The following is a 14,974-nucleotide window of genomic DNA, read 5'->3' on the forward strand; positions in this document are numbered from 1 at the left end:
ACAAAATTAATACATATATGAACATAGTTATAAAAGCAATCAGTTAGACAATGTATAATGGAAGTAATAATAAATTAAATAAAGAAATATATATTATAAAACAAACTGCTAAATATAATGATTATCACGAATCTGTAGTAGATAATATATACAAAAAACAAATGTAAAAAATTAACAATAATACATATTTAATACCAATAAATAACACACAGAAAATTGACAATGTATATTTAAAATATGTATATACTGATAATATTGTTGAAAACAACAAGGGTTTATGATAAAAATTTATTTAAACCTGCATACCAGACAAATAATCATTTAAAAAATAATACACATACTGCTTCATATGATTTACACAATTTGTGTGGTATTTATAAAAAAAGTGCAATGATTATGAACAAATTTATATAGGTAAAACCACTAGATCCTTTAAAACTAGATTTGATGAACACTTAGGTATTACAAAAGTAGAAAATTGGGTTTCTCTAATGTTTCTGATCATCTTATTATTAATACACATTCAATATCTGATATCCATACATATTTAGAAGTACTGGAAATTAAGAAATACAATATTAATACAAATAATAGAGTTTTTGACATTTTAGAAAGATTTTATATTTATAAATATAATAGTAAATTTAATTTGATCAACCTACATATATTATGAGGATGGCGCAATCATAAAAGCTGCTGTAGATAGTAGCACTTCTTTAGATGTTGATAATTCATAATATTTCAACTCTAGTGAGATAACTTTGGCTAGTTAGTCTATATGGATTTCTATTTTATTTTTAATTTTGACTTTTAATTTAATTTTTTTTTTTATTAATGACTTCATATTTTGTATATATGCAATTTTTAATTTTAATTTACAATTTAAAATTTTGAATATCTAAAAAAAAAATAGTTTTATTTCTGTTTTAATTTAATTGGAAAAGGATCTTTTTACAATTTTAATGTTAATGTGCAATTTGCGACAAAACATTTGAAAAATGATAGAGCAATTGATGATGCAAGGTACTTGTGAAAGCGCTCTTGCTTGGTTTATGAAATGAGGTAGGTGTAGTTCTATTTAATTTATTTTATTAATTCTGTACTTGGATTGATCAGATTGATATAATATTTATATTTAATATTACTATATGTATTATTATTATTAAATTATATATGTAATATATATGAGAAAATTCATAAATAAATTTATATTTGTATCAAAAAATGTGATTAAATATTTTGCATCAGTATGGAGAATGTACTGTAACTCTTGTAAAAGAATGTTTCGTTGGCACATTTTTATAAGCATTTTACCACAGAAGGGTACATTCTGTGATATGATATGATTGTTACAGTACTTATTCTACATCAGTTAACGTAGCAATAATTTTAAAACAACATATATGCTTTTTAAATAGTACTCATCGTTGCATTAATTTTTGCTTTTATTTATGTTTTCCTCTTGAGTTTACAAATAGATTTTTTTTAATTTTTAAAATTGACCATTGAAATTAATGGAATTACGATTTAACGTAGCACAACTAACGCCTACTGTCAATTTTCATTAATTATTATTCCATGGATCAAGTTACTGGCTGATTGATGATAATTATTGGTACATGGTCTTGTCTGGATAGTAGTGTATCCCAAACAGAGGCATCCCTATATGGGTAGATTGTTCCTTCCTTTACTTTCCTCCCTTTTTCTTATTCCTGTTTTTTTTTCTATGGTCAATGGTTAACTGTAAAAAGAGAAACAGTAGTAGACAATTGACCATTAACCGATGTAATAGCTGTTTCTTTGAAAATAGCTGATAAAATCTTGTCAAAATTGGGTGATGACAATGAGGGTTAATTAATAAAAAAATTAATTGGCATTTTTTTTGCACACCGTGTAGGTGTAAAGTGGTACTAGGTTAAAATTAGCCAAAAAGGATACTTTCTTTTGTTCATCATAGGTTTTTTGAAGAAAAATTTTAATTGAAATGAAATTGGTCATGGAAAAGTGATCAGGGAATAGAATATAATCATCCAAAATTTTTGTCCATTGTAATAAAATGAATTATTAAGCTTTAAACTCATCATTTACCATGACTATTAACAGTTTTTTTATTTGTTTTGAGTGAGATGATAAGTATCTGTGGGATTATCTAGAAATTTTCTTTTTTAACCAGTTACACAAAAAGCAGACCTACCATCTGAATCTATCAAGTTAACCAGGCCTCCTACTAATCCTAAAATCTAAATTCAGCTTTTATGTGATAAGAGCACAATATTTTTGTTAATTAGACATTTATCCATGAAATATATCAGTCATTATGCGAGTTGAGAGGAGGAACGAACTCATCGGCACTGTTTATGAAACTTCATGAGTACACTTCACCATTATTGAATAGGCTTATTATAATAGTTAATGATTACGTTGATGAAGATCAAACATTCTCATAAGTTGATTACAAATAGACATTATTTTATATATTTTGTATAGTGTTCCATATTTTAGTGTATAAAATTGTTAATTAGTATGTAAGTAATGAAGCAGAACAAACAGATTTTAAGTTCCAAAATTAATAATAATTAAAGTTACACTATTAACTACAATAAAAAGCTACAATATTAACATTAATTATTCATTGTATTGGAAACTTATAATAGCTGGCCTTTTTGTTTAATGATGTAATCTGCTGTACTAAAAATTACATGACTTATGTTTCAATATTGTAATGTAAAATTCAAGCTTCATATAACCTAAAATAATCATATAGCTTCATGTAAAACCTAAATTTAATCTCTTATTAGTTTTATTTACTTTTATACTTTCTATACTCTTTACATGTTTTAACTGTTTTGGATATATAATGTAATGTACCATTGAGAGTTCTTTCACATATATAACATTTTATTTGTTATTATGCACTTTACTTAGCTACATATATAAATTATTCTTTATGTTTAATGAAACAAGAAAAGTAATTATTAAATGCTTTTCATTTTTCTAATTTCCTTTAATGATTAAATTGTAATAATAATAATGTTATTACTTATATTTAGAATTAATTCATAGATTGTGGTAGTACATAAATAGCAACCCTCCGGGTTGGTCTAATGGGGAATTTGTCATCACAAATCAGCTGATTTCAAAGTCGAGAGTTCTAAGGTTCAAATCCTAGTAAAGGCAGTTTCTTTTTTATGGATTTGAACACTACACATTTTAGATACCAGTGTTGTTTGGTGGTTAGGTTTCAATTAACCTCACATCTCAGGAATGGTCGACTTGCAAGACTACACACTACACTTCATTTACACTCATACATATCATCCTCTGAAGTAATACCTTATGGTGGTAACGGATGCTAAACAGAAAAAGAAAGAAATTCCATAGATAGCAATTTTGCTCTAGTGTTTTTTTTATATTTTAGTTTCATTATTTCTAAATTGACTTAATGCTAATAACATAATTTTTGAAAATAATTTAATCAGTATACTGTAAGATATATAATAACTCCCATCTGCGTACCATAGTCAGTGAATTCAATTAGTTTTACAGTCAAATTATTATTGTATTATTGTTACAATTTTGAAATGTTATAGTAATAATTTTTTATTAACAAATTTATAAAGTCATGGTTTACTAATATGTAGTTTCTTTACCATAATTTTTATTTTATTTATTTAAAAATAGAATTTTATCCTCTTAAAAATTACATATTACAGATTTTGAGTTTTTTTGTAGATTACAGGTATTTAGTATAATTATGTGTATGCGTTGTGTGTTTTTATGTATTCGTATGCATTTTTACCCTAACCTATTTTATTAGCTGAATAAAAACAATATTAATTTTATTTCTTATTTTAAATACAAGAGTAGCTGTTATTTGTTATTGTTAATCTATTGTTATAGTATTATTGTTAATTATAAATTTGTGTTGTACCTTCTTTGTGCATTTATCTCAGTTTTCTGTTTTAATTGTTATGTTATTAATATTTTCTTTTTTTGTGAGTGCTATACGACTATCCAGTTTTACTGGCTTGCTAATTTTAGGCCCTAGTTAGGATATGTTCTTACTTTATTTTGTATTTGCATGTTACATTATTATTCAGATTGACTGATTACCATAATAAATAATTATTACCCTTCAGATAATTATTGTCCTAAAGTTATAGTTCATAGAAGTGTTTATAATTTTTGTTGAGTTTCTCTATGCCAATGTAAGGAATTTTTAATGCCACTTTGTTAAACTTGCATTTAATCTGGAGTTAGGTAGATTTCAAAATCTTGTAATGAAGAACTTTTTTTGTATCCGATATTAATGAGTACAACATAATGATGTTTCAATTCATACATGATAGTGTTTTCAAAATTATTTTACTTGCATAAGAACAGTTTTTTTTTTTTAAATTATTTTGGTTAGTTAAAGAACAGATAAATATTTTATATTTAAATATATATATATATATATATATATATATATATATATATATATATTTATTTATTTCTTGTGCAAAATGTAATTTTTAATAATTTTCTAAATGATTTAGCTATTAAAGTTATTTGTTTCATATGTTGAAAGATATTTCATGAACTTTTTTTAATGTAGTAATTATAATGTATTATTGTTGTGTCATATTAGTGGTATAACTTAATACATGTATATATTGCTTCAGTGTTATCATCATCATCATCATCATCATAATCATTCCTGTTTATCTATGACAAAACACAGAGAAAATATCTCAACAAATTTCCAGTGAATTTTTACAATTTTGTTCTAACTTTTGCTATTAAGTTCTAACTTTCTTTTTAACTGTATATGCTTCCCTCCTTTTCCCTTTTTCAATTCTACAAGATTCATTTAATAAGTAAATGATTAAAATAACAGAAATTATTATTTTAAGGTGGTTTATTCAACTTTTTTTCATTGCTTTACTGTATGAATTTTGTAAATATATATATACAGGTCAGTAGGAAAACATTCTTTGTGTTGAAGCATAAAACAATTTTGTAAATTTTTTACTTTCTTTTGCTATGAGATGTGACTCCACTTATGGAATCTTGCAGGGGCCCTTTCAAAAAGTAATACGATAAGGTCAGGCATGTACTAGGTATCTTAAGAAAAATCCGAAAATTTTTAATTACGCGCCAACGGAGATATTTAGTGATGTGCGGTTGGCAGCATTGTGATTCGCATAACCTCTTCTGTAACCATATGTTCTTGGATTGTTGATATCATGATGAAAGTAACAAGGTGTCCCACACCCAGCGTTGCGCAGTGGCTCGTCCCAAAATCCTTTTCCCGCCATGATGTTTAAATTCGTTTATGCGGTTGGCGCACAAACAGAAGCAAGACATCAATGTGATTAAAGGCAGAATTATCAAAAATAAACAAACTTTTGAAACATAAAAGAATAAAATTTATTGACGTATATGAAAATTGGCGTCGAAATGTGGATTTTTACTCTAATATTTATAAATAGGAAGTGCCGTACTCACGTGTGCGTGTACACGCACTTCCAAATAAATATGGAGTGTAAGTTTTTTTGTTTATTTATATAAAATTTAATTGACTGTACGTGGAATCGAGAATTATGATCTGAATGATTAATTTCGTTTATTTCTTAACAATATAATAATTTCTAATAATTTTTCTTAATAAACAATTTACCTTGAATTAATTATTAATGTACTATTAGATACAGAGCGGTTCAGAAAATAATTAACTTTAATTATTTTAATTCAAAATGAAAATATAATGGAAACATTTTACATGAAATAGAAAATAACATAGTTTTCATTAACATAAAAACCAAAACCGACCCTTTTGCAATTGTTCTCTTTATTGCACGCGGTTTAAAATGGTTTACCTAGAAAATCCCTTGCATTTCATTTGATTCATTAGAAAAATATGTTTGTTGAATATAAAATTATTTTTCACTAAACAACTTTTTATTTTTATTTTTTTCAGTATTATAAAGTAATACTCATTTTGGTATCCGTAAAAAAATAAGTAATATCTCATTTTCCCGTGTAAATTAGATTATTAAAAGCAATTTCTTTCAAAAATTGTTTTGTGGTAATATTTTTAATTAAACTAAAAAATCATCAATTCCGAAGATTGACCAAAATAAATAATATCTTTAGTTATAAAATTTTGAAATAAGTTATCTCCCATTTAGTTGATTTTCCATTTTAACAGCATTAAATAGTTTCACATTATAAATGAAAAATTAGTAAAAAAAATATTTTATGAGCATAAAAAAAATTATCGGTGATTCGATATCGAACCCCACCAAAAATAGCAAAAGTCGTTACCATAGAGCCACACACGCTACACGAAGACTTTGTGTCAGTTGCACTTCATAAGATGTGTCCCCTGTTTGTTTGTTTAGGTTTTCATCCATTATTCTGAATTTTATCTTAATTAACAATCAATTTCAATACTCTTAAGAATCAATAGACTTGTATAAAATATTTATTTTTATTAAGGATTATTAAAAAAAATTTTTTTATTATTTTTAATAAATATTACAACTTTATCAGTACCAAATAATACTAATTCATATTGAAAGTGAATAATCATTCATAAATATTCGATTGTTAGCTCGTTTAATCATTATCATGTATTTAAAATTTTGGAAAATTTTTGTACAACTAAAAACTTTTGTCCCAAAATCCCTTACTTATATATTCAAATAACACGGTAGAAAACGAGATTTTGGGACGAGCGTATACGCATGCGCGCCGAATACTGTGCGCAATGCTACACCTTGTTACTTTCATCATGGTTGATATCTCGTTTAGTTTTCGTGTTATTGTTATTTGAGTACAACTTATTTAAGTGTTAGTAACGATTTTTATAATCTGGGATTTTCGGGAACAAAGATAGAACGTAAACTTTTGCGTAAAACTGGGGAAAACTTTCACAGAAATGTTTCAGCTTTTGAAACAGCTTACTGAGATGATGCTCTGGATCGTACACAATGTTACAAATGGTTTTTACGATTTAAAAGTGGTCGTCAGTCAATTAAAGATGACCCTCGACCAGGAAGACCCCTTCGACTTCAATTGATGACATCCGCGTTCAGAAAATCCACGATCTGGTGCGTGCAAATCGCCGATTGATTGTCAGAGAACTTGCAGAAGAGATTAGCATCGCAATTGGATCATGCCATGACATTTCGACCGAAAATAAGTTATTTTCTAAAATAGGAATATACTTTTTAAGACAAACAATACAATATTATTTACAATATACAACAGAGTTACAAATTAGACATAGCTTATGAATTATATATATATATACTTCTATTGAACTACAACAGTTAGTACCCGTAGCTTCTAATTGAACAACAGGGTCACAAGAGCAACTATAGTTTTCTAATTTAAAACTGTGATGCAATCATTTATGATGAAATAATAATTTTTGTGATTTAATAGTAGATTGGACAAACCTTTTAGGAGTATCAATTTATGATTAAAGCATTGAACAATATTAAAGATATTGATAGAAATTTAACCATTACTATAAATTATAGAAATATTAAAGAGAGGGAAAATCATTCAGTTTGTCATTAGAAGTCAAAATGTGATTCACGAAAGCCATAAACTTTATGCTTCCCTAGGATAACTTGTCAATTTTAGTCACAGTTGAATCAAAAAAGAACTCAACGTTTTCATACTGAATGAGCCAGCGTTCAAACAAAATTCTGAACGAATTTAAGCCTAGACCATCGTTCACACAATAGGCAAAGAATTGTAAACCTTTGGTGACATATAACTGAAAAATCTACAAAAACACTCCTTCCGGGGTCTAGGAAGTACAAAATTACCTCGCATATCTCGGTCAATTAGTCTATATTTAAGAAAGAAAATTTTAAGCACCTTAAACAAGTATAAATGCTTCAAAGGAAGCAAGTTCAAGATAAAAAAAAAACGGGAATAAATGTGTCCTAGCAGGTATTCTACATATACGTATAAGATGTTTATGGTCTATCACTATAGGTTGGATTTTATTAAAATACGCATCACCCCAACACTCAATTCCATATCTTAAACGAGATTCAAACCAAAGCCAAGTAAAGCATTTTTAGAATACCATCCGGCAGAAATCTCGAAGATAATAAAACTTTCTCACGTAACATAACTTTTCATTCTTTAGTCTAAGAATGTTTTTCCCATGAAAGATTACAATCAATAGTTTACCCGTAGATATTTCATACCGCTTGATCAATGCTATCGCAATTACACCCAGCTATTCTAGAGCAAGTGAGATTATGATTTCTAACATGCGGGGCGGAGAGTTTTCTCACCCTTTAACTGGACGATTATGTATGTGATTTAGATACATTTAACGTAATTCCGTTTTTGGTTAATCACTACCTAATTTTAAAGTCCTCTTCGACAGATTTCAAAGTTTTTTTCTCTATAAAAAAGGGCAATATTATCTGCATATGAGGTCAAATAACCTTGAAATTTTCCAAAACAGAAGTCGTTTATATAAATTAGGAACAGAATTGGGCACAAAACTGACCCTTGAGGGACACTGAATTCTAATACTCCCTCATTACTGAGCGTATTTTTAATTTTATCTTTTTGAGTCCTTCCCTTTAAGTAGGATTCAAACCAGTTAAAGGCTAAACCTCTTATACCCGCTTGCTCCATCTTATTAATTATATATTATGATCAACGACATCAAAAGCCTTCTGGATATCCAGAAAGAGGGCGCCAACTTTAGAATCTTCATTGATGCCGTTTACCAACTGTGAGACAAATTTAAGTAAGGCATTTTTAGTGCCTAAAGTTTTCTGAAAGCCAAATTGATTAACATTGAAAAAATTATTTTTGTTAAAAATTTTAACCAGTTTTGACTTTACTACAGTTTCCAGAATCTTTGAAAATCGTGAAAGCAGGGATTTGGGCCTAAAGTTCCCGACATAATTACTATATCTTTTTTAATAAATAGGAACTACTACTACTTCTTTAAGTTTATCTGGAAATTTACCTGACTGCAGACTTAAATACGCAAAAACATGAGAAATATGTTCACACACGAAGAAATCTCGAAACCAGATGACATTTTGGTTTTCATAGACTTTATAATTTTTTCAATCTTGAGATAATGTGTAGGCTCTAGGAAAATAGTGGCGTCGGTTAAGGTAAAAATATTGTTATATAAATATTGATTCTGAACTGTAATTTTCTCAAGAGGTGTTTTTAGTTTCTTTGCGATTCCTAAAAAATAGTTAATAAAAATATCCGAAACCTTTTGAACCTCACTAAATATCTGGCTATTTATTTATCTCGGCTTTAATTCCGTCTATTTCATGTTTTTTTATCCTTTTTATCCATTAACTGATCAGTTAGTTTCCACTGTTCCCTAGTATTACCAGTGTTATTACTAAAGTTTCTAAAACATAATTCTTTAGCCTTCCTTGTATCACATATAAGTATTTTTTTTAATTTTTTTTTTTTTTTTTAAGAGGTGGAGGAACCCCATTTACGGGCGCTCGCTAACAAGTTCCGCAGGATGTTATTAAATGCGTATGTATACCTGCGCACTACCGACCAACGTCCCCTGGCTTCCCCGTTTTTGGTACTGCTTATAAAGCATTTCATCAGGAAGGGGGAATCGCCCGCACACACAGTCATAACAAACCAACAGGATGTCACACATGACACAAACAACACTACTGGAATCAACACATCAAATATAAACCCCGACAACAACATCGCACTATAACCATGCAGAAAACAGGATAAAGCTTCTCACATTCACAACACCCACGAGATACACACCCACACAGCATTCAAGACAGAAATCTAAAACAGTCACACCACTTACCAGTGGCCATCATCAGACGCTCGAGCAAAGTTTCCCCGGCCTCATCGCACCCAGGCGATCCCCACACGTACGGGGGACCCCTAGGCACTCAGCCGAGAACCTGTCCGCCCCCGCGACCTCCGGCGCCATTCTCCTCTGCGGGACTCCTCATATAAATGCAGCTTCCTCATGACCGTCCTGACGAATCTTTCCACAGTCTTCCACTATGCCTTACCTGTAATAAGATCCGTAGGGTATCCTCAGGGTGAAACATGTGCTCACATCCTAGGTTGCCAAGCATCTCTCTCCGCTCTATGGCGAATCGCGGGTACAGAAAGAATACATGTTGGGGAGGGTCTCTTCTATCTCGCACTCCGGGCAATTTTTAGACACTTCGAGCCCAAATTTGTACAAATAAGACCTGAATCCCCCATGTACCTACTGTAATATCTTTTTAAATCTAAATTATACGGTTGATTTTAACTTTTTTTAAACAATTTTTTTTTTAAATTCTATTTAATAAATTATCCGTCACCAAGGGTTTAATTTTGATGACATTTTTAGTTTTTGTTTTAAACTCTTTGCTCTTTCAGAACATTAAAACTTCATAAAATAGCTCAAAAGCTCTGTCTATGTCTTTTTCATTAAATACTTTATTCCAATCAGCCTTTAAGATCTCATATTTAAATTGAACTAAATTAATAACACTATATTCATATAGAGTGTTGTGTTACATTCTGATTTTACTTTATATATAAGCTTTTTAATATCACTCCAGATAAGTATAAGGGAATAATCTGTGATAATATTCATGTGATGTGCGACATCAGCAAAAAAAATCTGAAGAAATTTCTTTGAATTGCTTACATTTAATGAAAAAATGATCTATGCAAGAGTTTGTATCTAACCTCGTAGGGGTGTTGACCAGAGACTCCATACATTTTAATAAAGCAAAAACTTGTATTTATTAACAGTATCGTTATCCTCTAAAAGATTTAAATTTATGTCTCCTACAAGCATCGTTATAGGATTACTATAGTTAATATATTAGAAATTACGTAACTCATTAATAAATACCTCCGCTATCGACCAATGATATCTATAAAAAGTAAAAATATTATAATTATCAGCAAAGATAAACAAATGCCGTCAGCCGATAAGAAACTGACCTCATCGACCTCGACTGGAATGTCGTTTTACAAGTACACTGCTTTACCTCCAGAAATAAGTTTCGTTACATTTGGGATAATGATTATATCCAGCCATTTGATAATTATTTAGTTCATCATAAATCCATATCTCAGTTAATACTATTATTTTAGGAAATAATCTTAAAAACAATAATATCATTTAAGAATAAATCAACATTTTTACGCATGCTCTTTATATTTTGACGAATTAGAAATGAAGATTTATCATCCATAAAAGAAAAAAGAAAAGCATAATAAAAAACTTAACAAAACACTATTTAAGAACAAACACTAAACGCTATTACACAAAATAAAGAAAAACGTGAATAATAAACATTTTAACAAAGTACTATTTAAATTTATTAACGTAATCAACCGAAGTAAGCATAATTACAGGAGCACCATCACTTCTGCGTAAAAACATTTTCCGCTACGTACTCACAGGTACGTGACACCCTTTTCCTTTTTCAATTCTCTTGCCGTTAAAAACACTTTACTACGATCAGCTGAAAGATTTTCATTTATGTACACTGGATTATCGTTTGGTAACCCCAGGTTCTTCGTTGAGTAGTCCCTCTTGACTCAGCTTCTATTTAAGATGACATCTTTTACAGATCTTCTGGTAAAAGGATCTATGATCGTAGCCGGTCTTTTTTGAGTTCTGTTTGTCAGCTTATGGCACACATCTATGTCGCTTTCAGATATCGGGTAGACAAGAGCTTTAGCGACGTTTTAATTACTAAATTAAAAATTTTCAATTTTCTGTTCGGGTATACGTACTGTTTCTAAATTATTTGCACGAGAATACTGTTTAAGTTCACTAATTCTGTTTAGCAAAATTATTTTTTTCCGTTTTTAGATCACCTGACAGATCGTCAACCTTAGGACGTGTTGCATTTTTTCTTCTTGAGCTAAGAGTTCTTTTGATAGCGCTTCAATTTCCCTGTGATACCTCAATTTTCTCTCCATTTCCCGATTTTCTTTGCGGATTTCGTTCAGTAACTACAATATCTTTTATCGTAATCGAACCGCCTTTAGCTGCCGATTGCAGCGCAGCACTTTCTTTTTTCATTTTCACAGATAGCACACCTCCAAGTTTTATTTTCGTGCTCGACGAAATTAATCTCTTCTTGAGTAAGATTAACGCGCTGTGGGTGAAAATTACGGCTATATTTGGTGCGCATAATACTTTTCGATCCGCGAACTGTTTTTAGACAAGTAGAACACTACATATTAAAGTAGGCGTGAAAATCAAATTTGAGTAAAAAATATACAATCAGTAGAATATCTTATGGATGTATTATTTAAATGACAAACATATACACAAAATATTGAACACAGTTTAAATACTCTGTCGCTAAAAATAAGCCACAACTGCCCAGGCACAACCTCACCGTACGAGCGCTCAATCATAACGGAAAAATTGAACATACAACGAGATGGGCGTTTGTTGGCAACTTCTTGAACAAGTCAATGACGATGAAACATTCATGCAAAGAATCATAATGGGAGACGAAAGCTGGGTTTACGGCTGCTATATTGAGACAAAAGTTCAATCAGCATAAAATCGCACATTATAAAAATCACTACTAACACTTTTAAACACGTTGCACCCGAATAACAATAACATGAAAACTACACGAGATGTCAACAATCCAAGAACATGTGGTTACAGAATAGGTTATGTGGAACACAATGTTGTCAACCGCACGTCACTAAATATCTACGTTGGCGCGTAATTTAAAACTTTGGGTTATTTTCTGAACAGATCTCGTAAGCTGGCTGTAACAGAACCTTATAGCATAATTCTTCTATAGTAGTTTAGATATGACAGATGAAATTTATAGATAAGCATAATCTTGAAAAAATAGTGCTTCTATTCTCTACAAACTTTCCATTTTTTAAAAAGTTGAAAAGTTGCCTGTATTTTCTACCAATCTCTGCAGTATTGGTTATTAATAACATGTTGGCCTTCACAGAAAATTGGACCATTATTTTCACAGAAGATTCAATTCGCAGAAGATTGCTATGATTTCATTGATTGCTTACTTGAACTTCAACTTTTCCTGACTGGAAGACTGAAGTTTTCATTTCGCGCTTTGCCACTTTCAGTTTTAGCTCATTATAATGGATGCAGGTCACATCATATCACTATTCTTTCTAAAAATTCTTCTTCTTCAATAAAATAATGTTGTTTGAGTGCTTTTTTACAAAAATATCTGATATCTTTATAATAATGAGAGCCATTTTGGAAACTATGTTACACATGTTTTATTTAAGTGAACTATACCAATGCTTATATTACAATTTTCAATTATTTCTACACAATTCACCTAACTCACCGGATTGATCTAGTGGTGAACTCGTCATCGTAAATCAGCTGATTTTGAAGTCAAGAGTTCAAATCCTAGTAAAGGTAATAACTTTTATATGGATTTGAATATTAGATTGCGGATACCAGTGTTCTTTGGCGGTTGGGTTTTACTTAACCACACATCTCAGGAATGGTCGACCTGAGACTGTACAAGACTACTCTTCATTTACATTCATATATATCATCCTCTGAAGTAATACCTTACGATGGTTCCAAAAGCTAAAGAAGAAGAAACAATTCACCAATTAACACACGTCTCAGGAATGGTTGACCTGATACTAAAAGACTACACTTCATTTACATTCATACATATCACCCTCATTCATCCTCTGAAGTTAATACCTTACAGTGGTTCCAAAGTCTAAGGAGAAAAGAAAGACAATTTACTTGTTTCCTTAAATAGTTTAATTAATGTGCGACTCTAGAGCTGGAGTTGAGGTTCCTCTAGTCTATCATTATTCCTTTGAATTAGTTATTATTAACACTTATTCAGCCACTTTTGAACTGTTTAATCCACTTGTAAAATATTTGCCTGATTCAAACAACTTTTACAACATATGAACATTTAATCTGTGAATAATTTACTCACTCTGAAACTACTAATCACATCACCAAGTGAATTGATTACATGATGCCAGTGTTTGATTTTGAAATTCTTATATTTCTTATTTAGATATGTTTCTTTAACATCTACTTATCAAATGACCTTGTAAAACTTTCTTATTTTAACAAATAGATGCTTTCAAAAAGTTGTATAAATGTTTGACTTCGTGGTATACAAATTTCTCACATTACTTGAAAGTCAAAAATGAATAAACACTTCTAATTAGTTCTGCTAGATTGATTAAACCAGCAATTTTAGTTTGCCCTCAAACTTTAGTTATAATTATTATGACTGCTGGATTTTTTTGGTATTCTAATCATTGAATACACCTAATCATTTTAACAAAAGAAAGATATTGTTACCTTATAAAATTATTCTAATTTTTGTTTAATCTATCAATTTATTTCTTTTGTTGCACTAAATTTTAGAAATGACATGTGTTACACAAGTACTATGTAATTCTTTGTAATTATTTTCATTGAAGACTTTAACATAAATACGCCTTTATAAATTTCTATTATACTCATGATATATGTAGCCTAATTTTTTTGAAATTCATTATTATTTATAAAAAGAACTGAAGATGATATACTGCCTCAGAAAATATGTCATCTGTATAGAATGAATTGACAAGGTAAGAATATCTTTCTGTTTTACTGTGTAGGTGGATTTGAATGTCATTAAACAATAAAAACAGCTTAACAAAATGTGTATGTGTGTGCATTCATACATTTGTAGTTATTCGCACTCTGCTTATAACGTACATTATCAATTATTTTTTCAGACATTAAATTTATGATATTTGGTTAACTAATATTAAAAAATTAGTTATTTTACATTAACAATAAAAAATACTGATAAAAATGTAATAATTTTGTAATAATATCAAAAAGCGAAAATTCAGATCATATCGGCTTTGTTAACGATTAATAATAAAATATATAACAAAAAATTGCATAAGAGATTATGCTGTTATATAAATATAACAC

General features: G+C 29.5%; 1 protein-coding gene across 2 annotated transcripts in view; it reads left to right on the forward strand.

Annotated features, from left to right (window-relative positions):
- Nucleotides 1–14,974, forward strand: part of LOC142329033 (inositol polyphosphate-4-phosphatase type I A) — a 125,305-nt gene that overhangs the window by 19,962 nt on the left and 90,369 nt on the right. The gene's annotated exons all lie outside the window — the stretch shown is intronic.

Source organism: Lycorma delicatula, chromosome 8, assembly GCF_047948215.1.
Source record: "Lycorma delicatula isolate Av1 chromosome 8, ASM4794821v1, whole genome shotgun sequence".
Classification (NCBI taxonomy): domain Eukaryota; kingdom Metazoa; phylum Arthropoda; class Insecta; order Hemiptera; family Fulgoridae; genus Lycorma; species Lycorma delicatula.